At 36.3% G+C, this 21,253-nt stretch overlaps 1 long non-coding RNA gene across 1 annotated transcript in view; it reads right to left on the bottom strand.

Moving 5' to 3' along the window:
• The window catches only part of LOC102982445 (uncharacterized), a 157,924-nt gene extending 136,898 nt beyond the window's left edge, over nt 1–21,026 (bottom strand). The window contains exon 1 of the long non-coding RNA XR_003679391.2: nt 19,855–21,026. This is a non-coding gene — a long non-coding RNA (uncharacterized lncRNA). The remainder of the gene's footprint in view (nt 1–19,854) is intronic.
• Between the last annotated feature and the right edge of the window lie 227 nt (nt 21,027–21,253).

Here is a 21,253-nt window from a genome sequence, read left to right as displayed (position 1 = left end):
TTAGATTCCTAGGCCCCACCTCAGACCTACAAAAGAAGAATCTTTATGGGTGAATCCCAGAAATCTACATGTTTAACAAGCTTTCCAAGTGACTGATGTAACACTATAATTTGTGAACCACTGCTCTAATCTTTGACATTCCTGCTGTAAAGGGAGACCAGTGAGGACTATTTGCAGTTATGATGGCAGTTGTAGAGTCATCCGTTCCTTAAGGAGTGAGTTAAGCTTGAAAATGTCTCAAACATTATTTAAGCATTCAACCACCTTTGGAGAGTAAACTTACAGCATATAAAATGTTCCATGATCTTTTCCTTACAAGAGACAATTTTCTATTTTCTTGGACATTACAATTACTAACAGTAATCTTTCTCAAAATTCTTTTTCTAACCAAAGAACATTGAGTGAATAAGGCCTCAGTTATTAGCAGTGTCTGGTCAAGATTTGAATCTATAAATATTTTAGCTTTTTTCATTTCCACTTGATATCAGAAAAGAACACAGTATTCAGATCATATTTGCAACCTAAACCACAGAACACGAGTTAAGAAATCCAAGGAAATAGCCTCACTTATCTCCATTTTACTGTAAAAATAATTAGCTATTTGGTTGAATTACCAAACCATAACTGCTTTATCATCTGTCCTATAGTTTATAATGGCATTAGCAAAATTGAAGATCCTAGACTCTCACCTACTATTTTTTCCATTACAGTTTTTTTAACTATATGGCAAAGATTTAGCTATTAGTAGTAAAAATATGGCTAAACTGGGCTAATTGAGAGAAAGCTAGTCCAAATTAATTTAAAAATTGATCATTAAGTCTTTTATAAAGTATTATTTTCAATAATATATAAGATATCAAATTTCAAATATGAAATGCTAATAGTGAGCATAAATAATCTTTTTAGGCACATGAAAGTAAAGAAAAATCATTAATATTACTTAAGTCTTTGCAGATTTATTCTATAAATAGACCAGGTCCAAATCCTGTCTAAATTATCACAAATTCCAAATAAAAGGTTTTGAATTTGTACTATGTATCTGTCTTTTGGATATTAATCGTCAAATTATTGTGTAGATTAGTTACCTTTCATGCCTACCTCAACTCATCGTCTAAGGATATTTTTTATTAGACTAAGAGTTAAAAATACTCTTTAGACAGAAAATGTATTTTTATTCTTTAAATAATTCCTATAATACACCTTAGGTACAAATTAAACATACAGAAATTGTTAACATTTAAAGGTTACAAAATTTTCCCACAGGAAATATTTGAAAAGATCAATTTATAAGAATACATTTTGCCAAAGTTAGAAACATAATTTACAAATTCTAAATTTTAATTGGCTGCTGAAACCTAAGCTTCACTTATTCTAGAAAAGGAGTAGTTTGGGTTTGGGAGGCTAAACAAGATCAGAAAAGAAAATAATTATTCATAGGAAATACTCTATTAGAACCCCATTTTAGGGGACCAGCAAAGTAAAATATTCTGAAAAGAATATATGTTTTGTTAGAAGTGTGTTAAAATATGTCCTAAGTAAATAACACTAGTGTTTCTTTGGTTGTATAACTTGATTTAACCACTCAGCTAATGACATAACTAAAATGGGGCAGAGAGTAAGGTAGTGGAGTATGATATTGGTAGACAAAATCATACAAATCTTGGAGGCAGAAAGCCCTTGTTTGGGCATGGACATATACACACTACCACATGTAAAATAGATAGCTAGTGGGAAGCAGCCACATAGCACAGGGAGATCAGCTCGGTGGTTTGTGACCACCTAGAGGGGTGGGATAGGGAGGGTGGGAGGGAGATGCAAGAGAGAGGAGATATGGGGACATATGTATATGTATAGCTGATTCACTTTGTTACACAGCAGAAACTAACACACCATTGTAAAGCAATTATTCTCCAATAAAGATGTTAAAAAAAAAAAAAGAAAGCTCTTGTTTGTAACCCTACTCTGTCACATGACAGCTGTATCACTTTGGACAATTTACATCATCTCTCTAAGCCTAGGTTTCCCCCTTTGTAAATAGGGATAAACAGTATCTACTTTCTAGGGTTTTTATGGAGACTAAATGAAATAACAACCTCAATGCACTTAGGACCAGAATTACTGTATATGAAGCCTTCAATATATATTAACCATTATAAACACACACACACACACACACACACACACACACACACACACACACACACAAATATATATGCCTGTGCATGAAAACTCCAGAAAAAAATATAAAGGTATGCACAATAAATTGTTACTAAGTTGTGAGAAATAAAAAATGGATTCTAAATAAATCCATGTAATAGAATATTATAGACATTACATGGTAATTAAAAATTATATTTAAAAAAATAATAAGTAACATAGGGAAATGGTAATGTTATAATGTTAAGTTAAAAAGAAATACATAAAACCATAGATTCTGTGAAAAAAATGTATGCATAAGAAAAAATATTGGAAGGAAATGCCTCAAAATGTCCAGTGGTACTCTCTGTTTGGGGCATTACAGACAGTATTACACATGGTTGGATTTCCATCATCGTGGTCACTGTCCTTCTGACATACTCCTGTTCATTCAAGTCCTTTTAAAAGTATGGACTTTTTAAGCCCCTAATTGACCATAATATTCCACATGTGTTTTAATACAGTAGCCACCAACACATAGGTTGAAGCCATGAGAATGCATGAAGTTGGTAAAAGTGAGAATGAAGAAAGAAGCAGGACTATGATCCACAAAGAGAAAAAGGACAAGGACCTCAAAAATATGCATTAGGGATATAAAAAGCAAGAGGGGCACACAAATAAAGGCTGAAAAGAAATGATTAAAGATGTAAAATAAAAACCAAAATAGAGCTGATGAAGAAGCCCTGTATGGAGTTTTTAAAGAAGGAAGGGGGTCGACGGTACTAGAAGTCTAGTAAGGTAAGACATGCAACAAATTCAAGGCAAGGATACAAGGACACAGCACACACTGCTGATAGGAATATGATATAATTCTCCATTTTTTCCTATCAACCTGGAATGACTGATCTCCCCTTCCTTTACGGCCCCATTTTATAAAACCTATAACATTTAATTGCATTTTATACTCTTCATGTATATCTCTCCCTCTATTTGGTGTACAAGGTTTCTGAGGATAGGGACCCAGTCTGACTAATCTCTATTCTCATTAGTCTCTAGCTTCCATCACAGGACCTGACTCATGGTAGGTACTTAAGAGATGTTTGTTAAATGAATGCATAAGGACCAGACTTCCTGTTTCAATACATGTTATTCTAGCTAAAATTGACAAAATTCACCCCAAATTTGAATGTGTTATAATGCAAAGAAATTAAGCCAGAAGTAATTATTTCCTTTATGAAATTCTGATAATGCCTGTGTAATCAGATATAAAGGTGGGTACATATGCTATGCATATCATGCATATCCACAAATATTTATGCTGTCCAGACATTCCTTCTATTTTGTTATTTTAATTCTCTCAGGGTATTTTCCTTTTTTCAAGTCTCTATCACTTCATCATTCTTTGAATATAAATATTAAAAAGATATCCAAAGCTGCCTAGTCAGTTTAAGACAGTCACACCCTCGGCAGTTCAGCTGGACAAATGACTAAAACTATGTCTAACAAGTTGATTGAAATTGATGAAAGTGGAAAAAGTATAAATTCAGTTGGTATTTGAAGAAGTGGGAAAGTAAAACATGAGTAGGCTTTAAAGTGTATTTTTAATGTGTTTCATATTTCCTAAACTGTAATTTTAATGAATCATCAGAAATTATTGTGTCTGTATGTACTATTCAGGGACTCTCAGGAAAAGTACAGTCATCACTGGGCGGTCAGGAAAACAGGTATAAGATTTTATGATACCTCTTCCGTGAGAGCCAACGTACCCCCAGTGTCAGCATTATGTGGTGTAATTCTTCCAGGACTGAACACCACCTGAAGAGTGAACCAAGCCAGCTCCTTCAAAAAACTTGACAAGTTTCTTCAAATATGCCAATATTACACAATTATTATTTTGTTTGCTCCTGAAAATACTGAAATGAAGACAATTTCTCTTATTATGCATTACTACCCTTTATGTGCTAAATCAGTGGTACTCAACCAGGGCAATTTTGCCCCCCCAGAGGACATTGGCAATATCTGGTGACATTTTTGATTATCACAACTCAGGGTGGTGAGGAGGGCTGCCACCAGCATCTAGTTGATAAGGGCCAGGGATGTTGCTAAACATCCTGTAAGGCACAGGATGCCCCCACCCCAACAAAGAATTATCCAGTCCAAAATGTCAATAGTGCTAAGGTTAAAACACCCTGTGCTAAAAGATAGAATGTGTACAACTTTCTGAGAACACTATCCATCTTTTGAGGCTCAACTAAGCTACCAGCCCTGTCATGAGGCTTTCTCAGATCAACTCACAATGACACCTTCACAGCTTAGACTTTCCATAATTTAGGTTTCATTTGATGATGACCCATCTCAAAGAGTTTTCTGAGGGATCAAATGTTCAGTATTCACTGCTGTTACATCTTACTCACCTTTTCGTAATTTGCCTGTGTTCTATGACAATAGTACTAGATAGTTTTATAAATCAAGAGACTCACTATTATGTTACTTTCTCTTTCCAAATTGTCTGTTTTGTTTGCTTGTTTTACTTTTCCTGGATCTTTACTGTAATACTGGTTTCAGAGATAATAAGTTTTGAAGTGGGAAAGAGTAACTAATTATCCCATTGTTTTTCCAGCTAAAATGTTTGGGTGATATTTCTAGTAACCCATATTGTTAATGTCTATTGTTTGGTGATTCAAATAAGAATAAAAACAAACAAAAAGGCTATGATTTTTGGCCTCTGATCAATCATGTAATTCTCCTCCAATTTAAAGTTTGAAGATTTGGTTTGTTATTTCAAATACCAGGAATTCACACCCCCATGGGCCAGTAGTGGTAGGAATGGGAGACATGAAAAAAAAAAGTTCTGAATTAAAGTCAACAGTTAAATAGAATTCATTAGCAATACTCTTATAAAACATGTGATTTTCTTGAAAAAGAAAGGTATTTTAATAAGTCACTGCCATATTGGTCTTTTTTTCCCCCTGATTCTTGAAAGTCCTTTAATGTGTTGGTCATGTACAACCATGAACCTATAAGTGCACATGGAAGTTTGTCAAGGATATAAATTGTTATGCAAGGGGATAGTAAGACTTACAATAATTATTCTCAATTGACTTACCTTTTTTTTTTTTTTAAGCTAGCTAGATAGCCAGGTTACTTGGTTGTACATTTCTAAGAAAGGAAAGGCCAGGATGAAAAGATCTCAATTTTGCCTAAGACTGAAGGGGATGGTGGTAGAGTCACCAGCAGAGGCCAGCTAGAAGATTTCAGTTTTCATACTGAACTGAAACCTGCTTTCCTGTTACTGCCATGCTGCTCTCCTTCTGAAGCAACCCAAACCAAGTCCAGTCTGTCTTCCACAGAAAATTCCTTCAGATACTTAAAGACAGCTGCCCTCTTCTTCCCTTCTTCTCTTTGAACTCATTTTGATACATGAAATGTCTATTCTAACAAAAGACAGAACAAATTCAGGGAGCCAGTGCTCTGTGGTGCTGACACCTGAGTGTAACCTAAGAGTGAGCAGTCTATCTTTCAAGATTTAAATGCAATTTGACTTGAACTACAATCCCCATATGTTGGAGGGTGCCACGTACAGCTGTCTTCAGGGATTCTTAGATGGGGAGGGGAATTGAAGATTCACTTTTCTCCTGGTTACCCCTGGCTCAGAGTTTATGTTTTCAGTGAGTATTCAGTCTTACTTGATTATCACCTTCTGCGAATATTCTCTTTCTCTTCTGTCTTTAGCACTAATTCTAAAATTAAATAGTAGACATCCTTGTTCTTAAAAGTCCTTTCACCCTCCTGTTTAATCCTCTGCACTTTTAAATGCTCTCCCATAGATTTCACCCATTCTTTTAGCTCCAGCATCAACACATGACATTCGTAGCCTTGAACTCCAGCCTGTCTCATTACCTCCTATGAGACAGGGTCTGGTTTCAGCACATTTGCATTATCAATGGTACCACTACCACACTCGTCAACTTGGCTCAAAACCACTTTAGTGCATTCAGGTGTTCCTTTCTTTGCCATCAAGTACTGTCCATTCTTACTTTAAATTATAACTTACATATAACCCGACTCCTTCATTTGCAAATGCTGGTTCTCTTTCACCACATATGTGGCTTCTGCTTTCAGTCTCTGATGGAAGCCCTCACACCACTGCCGGATTCAGCTTTCAAAGACAGGGCATTCAGTCCACCTCTGTTCCAAACCTCTGACCAGATCCTGCTGGTTTAAGTCCCACCTTTTTCAGGACAGTATCATATCAGCTTGCTTCTCCAAGAAGCCAACTCAACATTTCCCAATACCAAACCACTATTTTCTTATTAGTCCTCCTCCAAGGAAACACATATTTCTGCTTCTACACTTGGTTCATAATTTCCCCCACTGTGTTAGCTTGCTAGCACTACCACAACAAAGGACCACGAGATGGGTGACTTAAACAACAGAAATGTATTTTCTCATAATTCTGGAGGCTAGAATTTCCTCTTCTTATAAGGATAGCAGTCATATTGAAGTAGGTCCCACCCTAATGACCTCATTTTGACATTATCTCATTAAATCCCTATCTCCAAATGTAGTCACATTCTGAGGTTTTGGGGGTTAGGAGTTTAACATATGAATTTGAGGGGGATACAATTCAGTCCATAATACCCACCTAAGTTTTCTTCTTCCTCCTTCTCCTTTCCAAATCTCAACCAATATTTAAGGCCACATTAAAATCCCACTTCCAGTTCTTTACCACTTAATCATTCTAGCTCAACTTTCTTTTTTCCTCTAAGTTCCAACCTCATTCACTCTGGTACTTGTAGAGCTTCACCTTCCTGGGTGCAGGTCTTCTATCTCCAGAAAGTTGAAGCTCGTTTAAGTTCTCTTAAGTTCTTGGCAAGTGCTGACTGAATTTGGATTCGGAACTCAAAAAGACTGAGTTTCCTCAATTTGAATTCTCTTTTTGTTAAGGTGTTTTCAGGTCTTATTTACTGCTATATTGCTTTCATTAGTAACAGGTGAGTTCCTAAGTAGGAAGGAGCCACTACTCTGTTACTGACTAAAAGGTACTGGTTCAAGACTTTGTGAAGATGGGAAATTTCTCTTCCACATAAGCACACGTGAGACCTCTCCCCTAATTTACACTAAAACTTAAATTTCTTTTCATTAATATTTTTGCTCTCCTCTTAAATAGCTTCTTCAAACATATTTTTTCCAGGATCATTATGACCAACGACCATAAAATACAGTGTAAGCATCTCACTCAAATGCTTTCTTGTGTGCTGATACTCAGTTGAGGTCTTTTAACTTGAAAAGGTCAGCATTTACCTCATGAATATAATCCAAATTAACATTTACAGTGCACTTATATGTACTCTATATGTGTATTCAAATTGGTCATTTCATCCTTAACAAACCTATGAATGCATACTATAATTCCCCCTATGTTATATTTGAGGAAATTAAGGCATAAACATGTTAAATAACTTGCCCAAAATATCATGGTAGATTAAGACAAAGTAGTCTGACATTAGTGCCAAATGGCTTAACTACTATATATGGTTCCATGCACAGACAGGAAAGACATCATTCATTCTTCCACCCTGCCCCCCACCCCTTAAACCCTAATTTAAAATTCATAATTACAAGTAATTTTCTAATGCAAATCACATATTCTTTGGATAAGGATTTTCAATTATAGAAAAATAACTGTTCTCTCTAATACGCTCACCTTGTGTTTCAAACAGTTGAGCAGTGTGTATGAAAAAAAACTTGACCTGATTTTCATGTTCGTGGGCTCTGTGGTTTGCTTTGCAATCAGTTCTTCGATTTGTTAAAGCAGACAGCAGGCCTGTACGTATGTGATTATGCTGCCCTCAAGTGACAGGCATTGTGAACTGCAAGCAGGGTGGACTGCTAGCTGAGACTGTGAAGCTCAACGCAGAGGAACTGAGAGTAGCTGCCCCGCAACTGTTCACTGACCACTTTCAAACCGACTTCTACCTGTGACCTCAAAAAGCCAATGCAGTTTTCACATGTAGTTAACTTATTTCACAGGAGAAACAAAGTGGGAGACTATTCAGTCAGTGCAGGTATTTACAATACTGTGCATTTACAAGTTTCATATGCATTTTCAATTCAGTAGTAGGAAACATCAGAAATGCTCTCTCACAATCCTGCAGCCTGTGGAACAAAAACCACATTCACAGAAAGGTAGACAAGATGAAAAGGCAGAGGGCTATGTACCAGATGAAGAAACAAGATAAAACCCCAGAAAAACAACTAAATGGAACAGATAAGTGACCTGGAGGACAGAATGGTGGATTTCACTGCTGCGGAACAGAATAAAGAAAAAAGAATGAAAAGAAATGAAGACAGCCTAAGAGACCTCTGGGACAACATTAAACGCAACAACATTTAAATTATAGGGGTCCCAGAAGGAGAAGAGAGAGAGAAAGGACCAGAGAAAATATTTGAGGAGATTATACTCGAAAACTTCCCTAACATGGGAAAGGAAATAGCCACCCAAGTCCAGGAAGCACAGAGTCCCATACACGATAAACCCAAGGAGATACATGATGAGACACATAGTAATCAAACTGGCAAAAATTAAAGACAAAGAAAAATTATTCAAAGCAGCAAAGGGAAAATGACAAATAATATACAAGGGAACTCTCATAAGGTTAACAGCTGATTTCTCAGCAGAAACTCTACAAGCCAGAAGGGAGTGGCATGATATACTTAAAGTGATGAAAGGGGAGAACCTACAACCAAGATTACTCTACCCAGCAAGGATCTCATTCAGATTCGTCTGGAAATCAAAAGCTTTACAGACAAGCAAAAGCTAAGAGAATTCAGCACCACCAAACCATCTCTAGAACAAATGCTAAAGGAACTTCTCTAGGCAAGAAACACAAGAGAAGGAAAAGACCTACAAGAACAACCCGAAACAATTCAGTAAATGGTAATAGGACCATACATATCGATAATTACCTTAAATGTAAATGGATTAAATGCTCCCACCAAAAGACACAGAGTGGCTGCATGGATACAAGAACAAGACCCATATATATGCTGTCTACAAGAGACCCACTTCAGACCTAGGGACACATACAGACTGAAAGTGAGGGGATGGAAAAAGATATTCCATGCAAATGGAAATCAGAAGAAAGGTGGAGTAGCAATACTCACATCAGATAAAATAGACTTTAAAATAAAGAATGTTACAAGAGACAAGGAAGGACACTACATAATAATGGTCAAGGGATCAATCCAAGAAGAAGGTATGGGAACATCTCCAGGATAGATCACATCTTGGGTCACAAATCAAGCCTCAGTAAATTTAAAAAAATTGAAATCATACCCAGCATCTTTTCTGACCACAACACTATGAGTCTAGAAATCAATTACAGGGGAAAAAATGTAAAAAACACAAACTCATGGAGGCTAAACAATATATTATTAAATAACCAAGAGATCACTGAAGTAATCAAAGAGGAAATCAAAAAATACCTACAGACAAATGACAAGGTATGCCAATAAAATGGACAACCTGAAAGAAAAGGACAAATTCTTAGAAAGGTATAACCTTCCAACACTGAACCAAGAACAAATAGAAATATGAACAGACCAATCACAAGTAATGAAATTGAAACTGTGATTTAAAATCTTCCAACAAACAAAAGCCCAGGACCAGATGGCTTCACAGGTGAATTCTATCAAACATTTAGAGAAGCGCTAACAACCATCCTTCTCAAACTCTTCCAAAAAATTGCAGAGGAAGGAACACTCCCAAACTCATTCTATGAGGCCACCATCACCCTGACACCAAAACCAGACAAAGATACTACAAAAAAAGAAAATTACAGACCAATATCACTCATGAATATAGATGCAAAAATCCGCAACAAAATACTAGCAAACAGAATGCAACAACCCATTAAAAGGATCATACACCATGATCAAGTATGATTTATCCCAAGGAGGCAAGGATTCTTCAATATATGCAAATCAGTCAATGTGATACACCATATTAACAAATTGAAGGAGAAAAACCATATGATCATCTCAATAGATGCAGAAAAAGCTTTTGACAAAATTCAACACCAAATTATGATAAAAACTCTCCACAAAGTGGGCATAGAGGGAATATACCTCAACATGATAAAGGCCATATATGACAAACCTACAGCTAACATCACACTCAATGGTGAAAAACTGAAAGCATTTCCTCTAAGATCAGGAATAAGACAAGGATGTCCACTCTTGCTACTTTTATTCAACATAATTTTGGAAGTCATAGTCAGGGCAATCAGAGAAGAAAAATAAATAAAAGGAATACAAATTGGAAAAGAAGTAAAACTGTCACTGTTTGCAGATGACATGATACTATACATAGAAAATCCTAAAGATGCTACCAGAAAACTACTAGAGCTTATCAATGAACTTGGTAAAGTTGCAGGATGCAAAATTAATACACAGAAATCTCTTACATTCCTAAACACTAAAAAAAGATCAGAAAGAGAAATTAAAGAAACAATCCCATTTATCATTGCATCAAAAAAAATAAAATACCTAGGAATAAAGCTTCTTAATGAGGCAAAAGACCTGTATTCTGAAAACTATAAGATGCTGATGAAAGAAATTGAAGATGACACAAACAGATGGAAAGATATACCATGTTCTTGGATTGGAAGAATCAACATTGTCTACATATACCCAAGGCAACCTATACATTCAATGTTATCCTTATCAAATTACCATGGCATTTTTCACAGAACTAGAACAAAACATCTTAAAATTTGTATGGAGACACAAAAAACCCTGAATAGGGCTTCCCTGGTGGCACAGTGGTTGAGAGTCCACATGCCGATGCAGGGGACATGGGTTCGTGCCCCGGTCTGGGAAGATCCCACATGGCACGGAGCAGCTAGGACCATGAGCCATGGCCGCTGAGCCTGCGCATCCGGAGCCTGTGCTCCACAACGGGACAGGCCACAACAGTGAGAGTCCCGCGTACCGCAAAAAAAAAAAAAAAAAAAAAAGGCATCCCAGGACTGGTCTTCATAGGATGGGGTCAGGTTTGAGAGCTAGGCGCAGAGCCTGAGACCAAGCTCAGCCAACTGGGTTGGGTCCACTAATGTCCAGAGACCAGGAAGATACAGAATTTAAATTTGACTTGCCAGGCTCTAAGACAAACAACGAATGCTGGAGAGGGTGTGGAGAAAAGGGAACCCTCTTGCACTATTTGCGTGAATGTAAATTGATACAGCCACTATGGAGAACAGTATGGACGTTCCTTAAAAATCTAAAAATAGAATTACTATATGATCCAGCAATCCCACTACTGGGATTATACCCAGGGAAAATCATAATTCAAAAAGACACATGCACCCCAATGTTCATTGCAGCAGTATTTACAATAGCCAGGTCCAAAAAGACACATGCACCCCAATGTTCATTGCAGCACTATTTACAATAGCCAAGACATGGAAGCAACCTAAATGCCCATCGACAGACGAATGGATAAAGAAGTCGTGGTACATATATACAATGGAATATTACTCAGCCATAAAAAGGAACGAAATTGGGTCATTAGTTGAGACGTGGATGAATCTAGAGACTGTCACACAGAGTGAAGTAAGCCAGAAAGAGAAAAACAAATGTCGTATATTAATGCATATATGTGGATCCTAGAAAAATGGTACAAATGAATAGGTTTGCAGGGCAGAAATAGAGACACAGATGTAGAGAACAAACGTATGGACACCAAGGGGGGAAAGCCACAGCCGGGTTGGAGTGGTGGTGTGATGAATTGGGTGATTGGGATTGACACGTATACACTGATGTGTATAAAATTGATGACTAATAAGAACCTACTGTATAAAAATTAAATTTAAAATGTTTTTAGAAAAGAAAGTAATGCTCTCCCTGTGAATGCAATATGTTAATAGAGAAGTGGGTGTATGAAATTGAAAATTATATTTTAAAAAACTGGAAAATTTTTGTAATTTCTCCAGGGGTGTATATAACTTACCTATTTGATTATACATCCTGAAAAGGCTTGCCATTTTCCAATCTTTTTAATATTAATCTTAGAAACATGGAATTTAAAACATTAAGCTTAAATCCTCTATTCATAATTATGAGTATGGAAACAGCTTATGTTGATTAAGTAAAACAGCAGAAAAAAATAAAAAATAAAATAAAACAGCAGAGACTGTGCCCTACAACAAAACCCAAGACACATCTGAAAAAGTCCTCTATACCCTTTGATAAACTGCCTATTGTCTTGCAAAGGCAGTGGCTAAATTCTCCCTTGGTAATAATTTCACATGATAGTCTCACTAAGTGTGGCCTTAAAAACCAGAAAAACAGCATCAAAATTCCATCTCAGATGATGTAGGGAGCTGCCTAGAAAATGTGAATCTGAGGCTAGCAAAAGGCCTCCAAATTCCCTCTCAAACTGGCCTGCACCCAAGTCTAGGATTCTTGCCACTAATACATTTTTTCCTACTTACATGATGTTTCTTGCAGTTTCTCTGGCAGTTGCATTTTGAAATATCACAACACAACATTATCTGGAGAAATAAGACACTATAAATCACAAATTCTTTAGAATAGATTAATCTATCAGAATACTTACTGTCAAAAGGGAAGGAGTAAATAATGAGGGAAGAGGTGAAGCTGCAGGGAGTGTTGAATGGCCATGAGGCTGGAGGAACGGTACATACAGCATACAGCACACAGCACTGCTAGAAGAACAGCCAGTGTGTGCTGTAGGAGTGGGAACAAGGCAAGATCAGCTAAGCAAAGAAGCCAAACATCAAAAGGGAAAGGGAACAGAGGCTAAACACAAAACTCAGACAACTTGGGAATTCTACGTGGGACTGGCCTTGTTGACCAAAACTAAAATATGGAAATCATCCAATAAGGAGGGAAATTTCATCAGAGTTTACAAATTAAATTAAGCAAATAAAGGGTAGAATGACCGAATTTGTTTTAAAGAATTTTAAAATTGACAACTTTACTACAAATAAATTCTCACAGAGATACTGAAATGCTAACTTCTCTGCTCAGTATTGAACAGGTTGTTCCTCCTCTTCTCAGCCAGGATTAAGAAAGGCCCTTATTGTGTTGCTAAAGATTCTATTCACTTTATATCTTGAAATGTTTCAAAAAAACTAAATAAATGTAAAAAAAAGGGGTGGGGGAGGAAACATAACTAAAATAACATACTGCCAAATAAGGAAAAGAGGTTGCTGACTCTTTTAAAATCTAAATAGAATCCTCCCAAACTGTAAAAAATGAGCACTAGAAAGTTAGCCACGTTAAGTGATAATGTAATTAAGTTTGTTTTGTTTGTTTCTGTACATCTGACAAAGCAATTGTTAGTTGGTCCTTTTCTGGTGATGTCCTCTTCCAGGTTACACACTGATTTGCATCATAATAGTTCTTTCCAAGGAAATACTGATACAGTGATACTCATCACCCAGTGAAACTTATGTTTCTCTCAGTGATTATGATAGCTCTTTAACATACAAAGACAATATTCTGAGATCCCTTCTGCCTAACTCCTTCTCTTCCGTGACTAGGAAAGACCTCAAGAAACAGTAGGAATACAAACTTAAACAAGGGGAAAATAGCATCAGACTCCTTGAATGACTCTAGCATCTGAACCAGGGCAAAGACAGCTTGCAGCACTGCTCCTTCCAATAAAGGGCAGTGCGGTGTCCTAAGCTGGGTTCTCTTTTATCTCTGCCCTTTTCCCCAGTTAAAAGACAATACACTTTAGGTAAAGGATCAATTTTTTTCTTTACAGTTCCTAAAGATGATATTCAAAATATTTTCTTTTAAAAAGGAAAGGCAGAACAGATTCTGGATATAAACAGGTATTTGGCTACCTTATTGTTTCCTATACATTTTGCTCAACCTCAGTTCCATATTTCATTCTTATTAGTTTTCAATTTTCATAAAACATAAATACCATGATTTAAATAACACCTATTTTGAAAATAAAGCCAAAATATATGTTGCTGAAAATTACAGCCAAAATCTACTAGTAACTTAGTTAAGCTTAACATAGTCGTGCAGCTACAGAAAGAAAGAAAGAAAGAAAGAGAAAGAAAGAAGGAAGAGAAAGAAGGAAAGAGAAAGGAAAAGAAAAAGAAAGAGAAAAGGAAAGAGAAAATCAAACAAGAATCAACAACCTTGACATTATCAATATGATGAGTTAACACACAGACTTTTTCCTAAGGTGTTGATCATATTTTAATAGCACATTTACCATATCAAAAGATATGTCAAGAATTTTGAAGGTGGAAAACAATAATATATATAGTCTATTCATTTGAGACCATACAAGGAAGAATATTAAACATCAGATGTAGAAATATTACTAGAAAAAGTAGAGACATGTAATAGGAATAAAAAAGCCCATCTGGAGGCAAGTTAATGTCAAAGCCCTGGTTCCAACTCTTATTGGCTCTGGGATCTTGAGCAAATTACTCAACCTCTCTCAGTCTGTTTCTTCACCTATTAAACGTAACAACTCTGCCTCCACTTGAGTTAATGTGAAGATCAAGGTGAAACCATGTCAGTGAAAGTGTTTTGTAAATTATTAAAATTTATTCAATGTAATAATAAGGTAATATCTTTGTATGGTGACACATGGTAACTACACTTATCACGGTGATCATTTTGAAATGTATAGAAATATCAACTCACTATGTTAGTAACAGGAACTAACTAGTGTCATAGGTTAATTATACTTCAAAAAAAAGTAAACAAACTCTTAAAAAAAAGAGATCAGATTTGTGGTTACAGGTGGGGAGTGTGAGGTGGATTGGATGAAGGTGATCAAAAGATATAGACTTCCAGTTATAAGATAAATAAGTACTAGTAATGTAATGTGCAACATGATTAATATAACTAACATTACTGAATGTTCTATATGAAAGTTGTTAAAAGAGTAAATCCTAAAAAAACAAAAAGAGTAAATCCTAAGTGTTCTCATCACAAGGAAAAAATATTTCCTTCTTTTTCTTTCATTTTTATTTATCTGAGATGATGGATGTTCACCAAACTTACTGTGATGATCACTTCATGATGTATGTAGGTCAAATCATTATGCTGCACACCTTAAACTTATACAGTGCTGTTATGTCAACAATATCTCAAAACTGGAAGAAAAAAAGTGATTCAATGTTAGGCAATTAAGCATTAGAATAATAACAATACTAATAATAAGCTAAGTCCTAAAACAGGTTCATATTTCCTCCAAGAAAAGTGTTTTCTTCACAAACTATGCCCTAATATATTAGAAATGTGACAAGAATGTAAAAGCTTGACAAATGCGTTAGGAACTAACTGTGAATTTTAAAAGGTGGTAGGCTAGACAATCTCTCATCGCCATAACTACACCTTTGTATCTCACACATAAATGAATGTTATTTATAGATAAAGCCGTTCAGTTAATTCTCACAAGAGGATTACCAGATTGCCAATCAAGCAAAGGCCCCAGCAGATGGGGTTTATGTGAGCTAATAAAACAGGTTCTGTCAAAGCACTTGTGGAGTGTATTCCAGAATCATTGATCCTCCCACACCCTATTCTTAATCCAAAAAATTATATCCTCTGGCCAACAACAAAAATTAAGGGCCGGGTATTAAATAGATGTATTCCCCCTAAAATACACTGTAGGTTATACAGAGATTATGTGTGTTCCATACACCTAGATTTTAGAAACTGTACTAAGAATTCAAAAGTCCACCTGGTGTTTTCAAGGGTATCTCAAAATAAATTATATTTCTCTGTCAACTATAAGAATCATATTCTACATCCAAACTTGGACTCTTTACTTAAGCTCCAGGTTCAAATTTCCATGTGTATTTAGGACAAATCTACTTGGACTACCAAATAGTCTATACTCACACTAGACTGGACTATTTCATACTCATTATGTCCAGAAACATACTGTCCCCAAACCTCCTTCATGAGGATTTGGTCTCAGTGAATAGTATCACTATTGTTCTAGCCACCTGGTGAAAACTTTACATCATAGTTGACCCCTTCCTCAGCCCTACTCCCACCACAGCCATTAATAAATGAATGTCTCTGGCTGATATCTCCAAAATGTCTTTTGTATTTATTCAGTCCTATGTTCTATTCCTATTGTCACTACCCTTGTCTAAGTATTCATCGATTTCCACTAAATCATCTGGACAATGTCTTAACTGTTCTCACTGACTGCCTCACCTTTCCAAATATATTTTCCACATTCCTAATGGGGGAGTCTTCTAAACAGTAAGATTAAAAGTTCTTAGCAAGGTGTTTAACAATCTAGGCTAGATCTGTCTTTCAGACTTATTTCTAAATTGATGTCCACAAACTCCATTCTCCAATCATACCATACACCATAATAGTTACTATTCCATGGGTACTGAACTCTATAGTTCAGGGCATTTACTCATGCTATTCCCTGCATCAAGAAAGCTCTTTTCTCCCTTCTCCAAAAAATAATATATTATTTATATTTCCAAACCCAGTTCAGGTACTATTTTCCCACCTCCTCTCATTTGAGCTATACCCCAACACTCAGAATTGATCTCTATCTCCTACAACCTTATAAAGCCCTGTTTGTATTTCTTAAAAAGTATTTCTTTCATATATGCATGTTCCTTTCTCATTAAATTATAAATCCAAATACTGTAAGCATATTATTTTTAGCTTAGCATTTCCTATTGTCTCTAGCTGTGTGTGTGTGTGTGTGTGTGTGTGTGTGTGTGTTTTATCCATCAGTAACTCATTGCATGTTTATCAAAAATAATGACCACCATTAAATGAGTGCTTATTATGTGCCAGGCTCTATCGCCAACATTTTACACTATATTAATTGAGTCACTTAATCCTTAAAATAAATCTATGAAGTAGTTAACATTAGCCCCATTCAATATGTAAAGTAATAACTGACCCCAAAAGTTAAGCAGTTTACCCAAGGTCAACACCAGTCTAGAGTCAGAATTGGACCCAAGATCTTTCATAATTCACAGCTTTTGCCCTCAACCAATTCACTACACAGCCTTTAATGTATAGCTCTGAATACTTAACCATGAAAAAACTATAGTAGATAAAAAGGCTACTATATGAATACTGACTAAAAACATTGAAAACATTGGTGCCTAAAAGGTAATATGATTAGAATCCATAAATTTAAACTCTCTCTTTAAAGACTAATATTTCCTACCTCATAAGACTATTTTGAAGATTAAATAATACAAAGTATGTAACATGCTTAGAACAGTACTTGGAACACAGTAAGAGTTCAAACAAGTTTGTATTTTTTTTCAGTTGTGAATAGTGTGGAAAGTACACTCAAACTTATTTCCTAAATCATAAAATCCTAGGGCAAGGAGACATGCTTTAAATTCATAGTGGCCTGAATGTGAGATAAAAGGGAATGTTTTAAATTTAAACCTAAATTTATAAAACATTTCCCAGTATATCTGCTATATATAGAAAATATAAATATATTAACAATTGTTTGGAAAAAGTTATGAAAGATGTTCTCACAGATGAGATCACAAAGAGATTTACTAAACTTTCAAGGCTGATGGCATCTTCCACATTTCTACATTCCTCTCCTCCTTTGCTGGGAATAGGGCACTGGAGTCTGTGAAATTTGGACCATGAAGTTCACCCAGCAACAATAATCATAGCAATGACTATTCATTGAGCAATTATGCAGTTCATATGTATCGACACTTTTACTTTTCACAAAACACCAATGAAGCTGGTGCTGCTATTATTATTGCTGTTGTTGCTAGTATTATTATTATTCAAATGAGGAAACCAGGGTTTGAAGAATCTAGGTAATTTGCCCCAAATTACACTACCCAACCTCTTAATCACTCTATTTTCACTCAATCTCTAATCTACTATTGCTTTGGATTTTTTCTTTTATAAAGAGAAGTTTTTAGTGTGATTCATAACATTATAAATACTAGCTTTTTTAAAAAAAAAAACTCATTCAAGCAAAACACTCAGTGTCTAGGCAATCCAACTTCTTTTAGTTTAACACAAAGAGTAGGCATAAACAAATTATAATCTATGTAGTCTGAATTCCAATACCATAAAACCAGAAGGCATGATGTACATTTATCTGTCCACAGAGTCTTTTCCTAGAATGGTCTGAAACCAGCAATGACATCACTGGGGGGTAGACTTACTTCATTACCATATGACTGTATGGTGATGCATTCTGAGTATGTTTTTATCTTGCTTTTTAAAAATATCATATGGGTAATACATCAGATAAGGTATTTTTAAAACTTCAGCTTTTCCCAGCTGTTGTCCAGTCTTTATATATTTGCATTGCTGTTTTCATGGTGATTCTCTTTTTCTAATTTGATACCTACCACTGCTTTCTTTATGGTCTGGGCCCTCACTTTAAAAAATGCCCCTGGGCTTCCCTGGTGGTGCAGTGGTTGAGAGTCTGCTTGCCGATGCAAGGGACATGGGTTCGTGCCCCGGTCCGGGAAGATCCCACATGCCGCAGAGCGGCTGGGCCTGTGAGCCATGGCCGCTGAGCCTGCGCGTCCGGAGCCTGTGCTCCACAACGGGAGAGGCCACAGCAGTGAGAGGCCCGCGTACCGCAAAAAAAAAAAAAAAATGCCCCTATATATAACGGTTCACTTGAAAATTCCATCCCCTATATAAGAATTTAAGTTTTGTATATTTATATTGGACCTGCTCACTAAAGTAAAAAAGGGAAGCACTCAGACTTTACCATAACTGTTTCTGAACTCTCCTTTCTCCACCACATAAAGAAGCAGAAAGATAAACACAGAATTCAGAGGGTTTAATTTAACATGATGCTGGTTGGGGGCCCCAGCATCTGATGACAGTAATTATAGACTTCTCTTGTGAAATACAGTATTTTGAAGTTGAGACAAGCTTTCATTTAAACCTAACTTTCAACTATTCAAAAAGTTTAAGTTATTTTCATTGTTTTGTCAGACATCTCAAATGCTGTTTCTCAGTGATTATCCTGAAACTCCACAGACACCCACTAAAAGATTCTTTTTTCCTTAAATAATTTGAAGTGTTATGCTTTTGTGCCACTACCCTTTCTTCATTTCCAGCTTTGTGTTTCTGATTCTTTGATCAGACCTAGAGTCATTAAGATCTAAAGCTATTCCAAAGGGAGTTAAGATTCTGGGAAAATTACATTGCATGCTCTTTTCATGCATTCTGTCCTAAAATGCTTTATTTGGATGAAATATTTAAATTAAAGTTTAAATTGGAAAATTGTGAAATGGCAAGACAGTCCAGAAGGGCGTACATGGAAGGGAAGAGAGGCAATACTCTTGCTGAAAATAGGACATGTGGAAAGAAAATACTGCCCGCCATATCAGTAAACAAAGGATGTTGCAGCCATCAGCGATTATAGCCAGCCCCCATGGTGAGCCTTGAGAGAACTGAGGATGGAAGCAAGGAATGCCTGCCACCTAGCAGTCATCAGACTGCACTCACCCCTGATGGTGCAGTCTGAGGAAACTCAGGATGAGAAAACACAGGATAACTGGTCCCAGACAGCTGAGGTGAATATCAAAGGAATGATTTCAGCGAGCCCAGAATCTTGCATCTTCCCAAACATAGAAGAGCACTAAATTCCTTAATTTGAGATATCTAATTTTCTTTTGTTAACAGTAATCTTTTGTTTCAGTTACCTGGTGCTGTTACCTGGTGCAAAAACTCCTATATATTCTGGCTTCCCCCTCCTCTTCCTCGGAAGAGTTTTCTCAGCGTTATCTGAGAGGCTGTCTCCTGGGCTTGAAGTCCTAAGAAAGTCCGCCAAATAAAACATAACTCTCAACTTTTAGGTTGTGCATTTTTTTTTTCAGTCGATGAGTTATATTCTGGTTGTATGTATAGGAGCTCTCTACCATTTTTTTTTTAACCAGCTGGAGAAATACAAATTTCTCCTAACCAAACATCTATAAAAATCTGTGCCTATCAGTTTATTTTGTTGTTGCTATTAGAATTGAGACTTTAGTTTAATTTAAACCACCATCTTGGTCAGTCAAAAAATGACAAGGTATTTCCTCCTGCTACCTATGTAGCACTTGCAAAGTTATTGTGCAAATTCTTGCACAATTCTCCAATAATATTTATTCTGTCCTGCAATGAAACCTAGTGCGATCAATTCATAAAAATTTCTCAAGGTACATTTAATAATCAGAAGAGGAAATGATACTTTTCTAAGCACGTTGGTGGTAGACTGAATAATGGCCGCCAAAGATATCCAGGTTCTAATCCCTGGAACCTGTGAATGTTACCTTATATGGCAAAAGGAATTTTGCAGATATGATTGAGAATTTTGAGATGGGGAGATTTTCCTGGATTATCCAGGTGGGTCCTAAATGCAATTGCAAGTATCCTTGTAAGAGAAAGGTAGAAGAAGACTTGACTACAGAAAGGAAGAAGGCCATGTGATTACTGAAGCAGAGATTGGAGTGATGTGGCCAGAAACAAAGGAACATCAGCAGGCTCTAGAAACTGGAAGAGTCAAGGAATGTATTCTTCCCTGGAGCCCTCAGAAGAAACCAATCTTGCTGACACCTTGATTTTAGCCCCAAAAGACTCATTTCAGGCTTTTGGTCTCCACATCTGTAAGAGAATAAATTTCTGTTAGTTTAAGTCAGGAAGTTTGTGGTAATTTGTTACAGCAGCAATAGGAAACTAAAACAACATTCTACATACCTGACTGTATTTTATAAACAGGAAAATTATGGCTAAATATGTTCAAGTTAATTTACTGACCTTTCAAAACCAATATTCTCAAAGGTAAGAAATAAGCCAAGGGAACTTCCAGATTCTAGTCCAGCTTGTAAGATGCTTGGAAGTTGCCACTCTGTCCTAACAACAAGTAGAAATCTGAACAAACTGAAAAATCAACAGCTCTTCTTAGATCTGTCAGAGAAGTGAGATCACAGGCAAGCCATTGCACCCCAAACTGGAGAGAGAGGCAGATAGAATCACAACTTACCAGAGAAGAAACCCACCAGCAGAAACCTCCAGAACTAGTAGCAGCGTAGGAAAATTTGAACTGCAATAGACAAATTGCTGAAGGCTCAATGTA

Source organism: Physeter macrocephalus, chromosome 4 (genome assembly GCF_002837175.3).
Source record: "Physeter macrocephalus isolate SW-GA chromosome 4, ASM283717v5, whole genome shotgun sequence".
NCBI classification, from domain to species: Eukaryota; Metazoa; Chordata; class Mammalia; order Artiodactyla; family Physeteridae; genus Physeter; species Physeter macrocephalus.
This window is presented reverse-complemented; position numbering and strand designations above follow the sequence as displayed.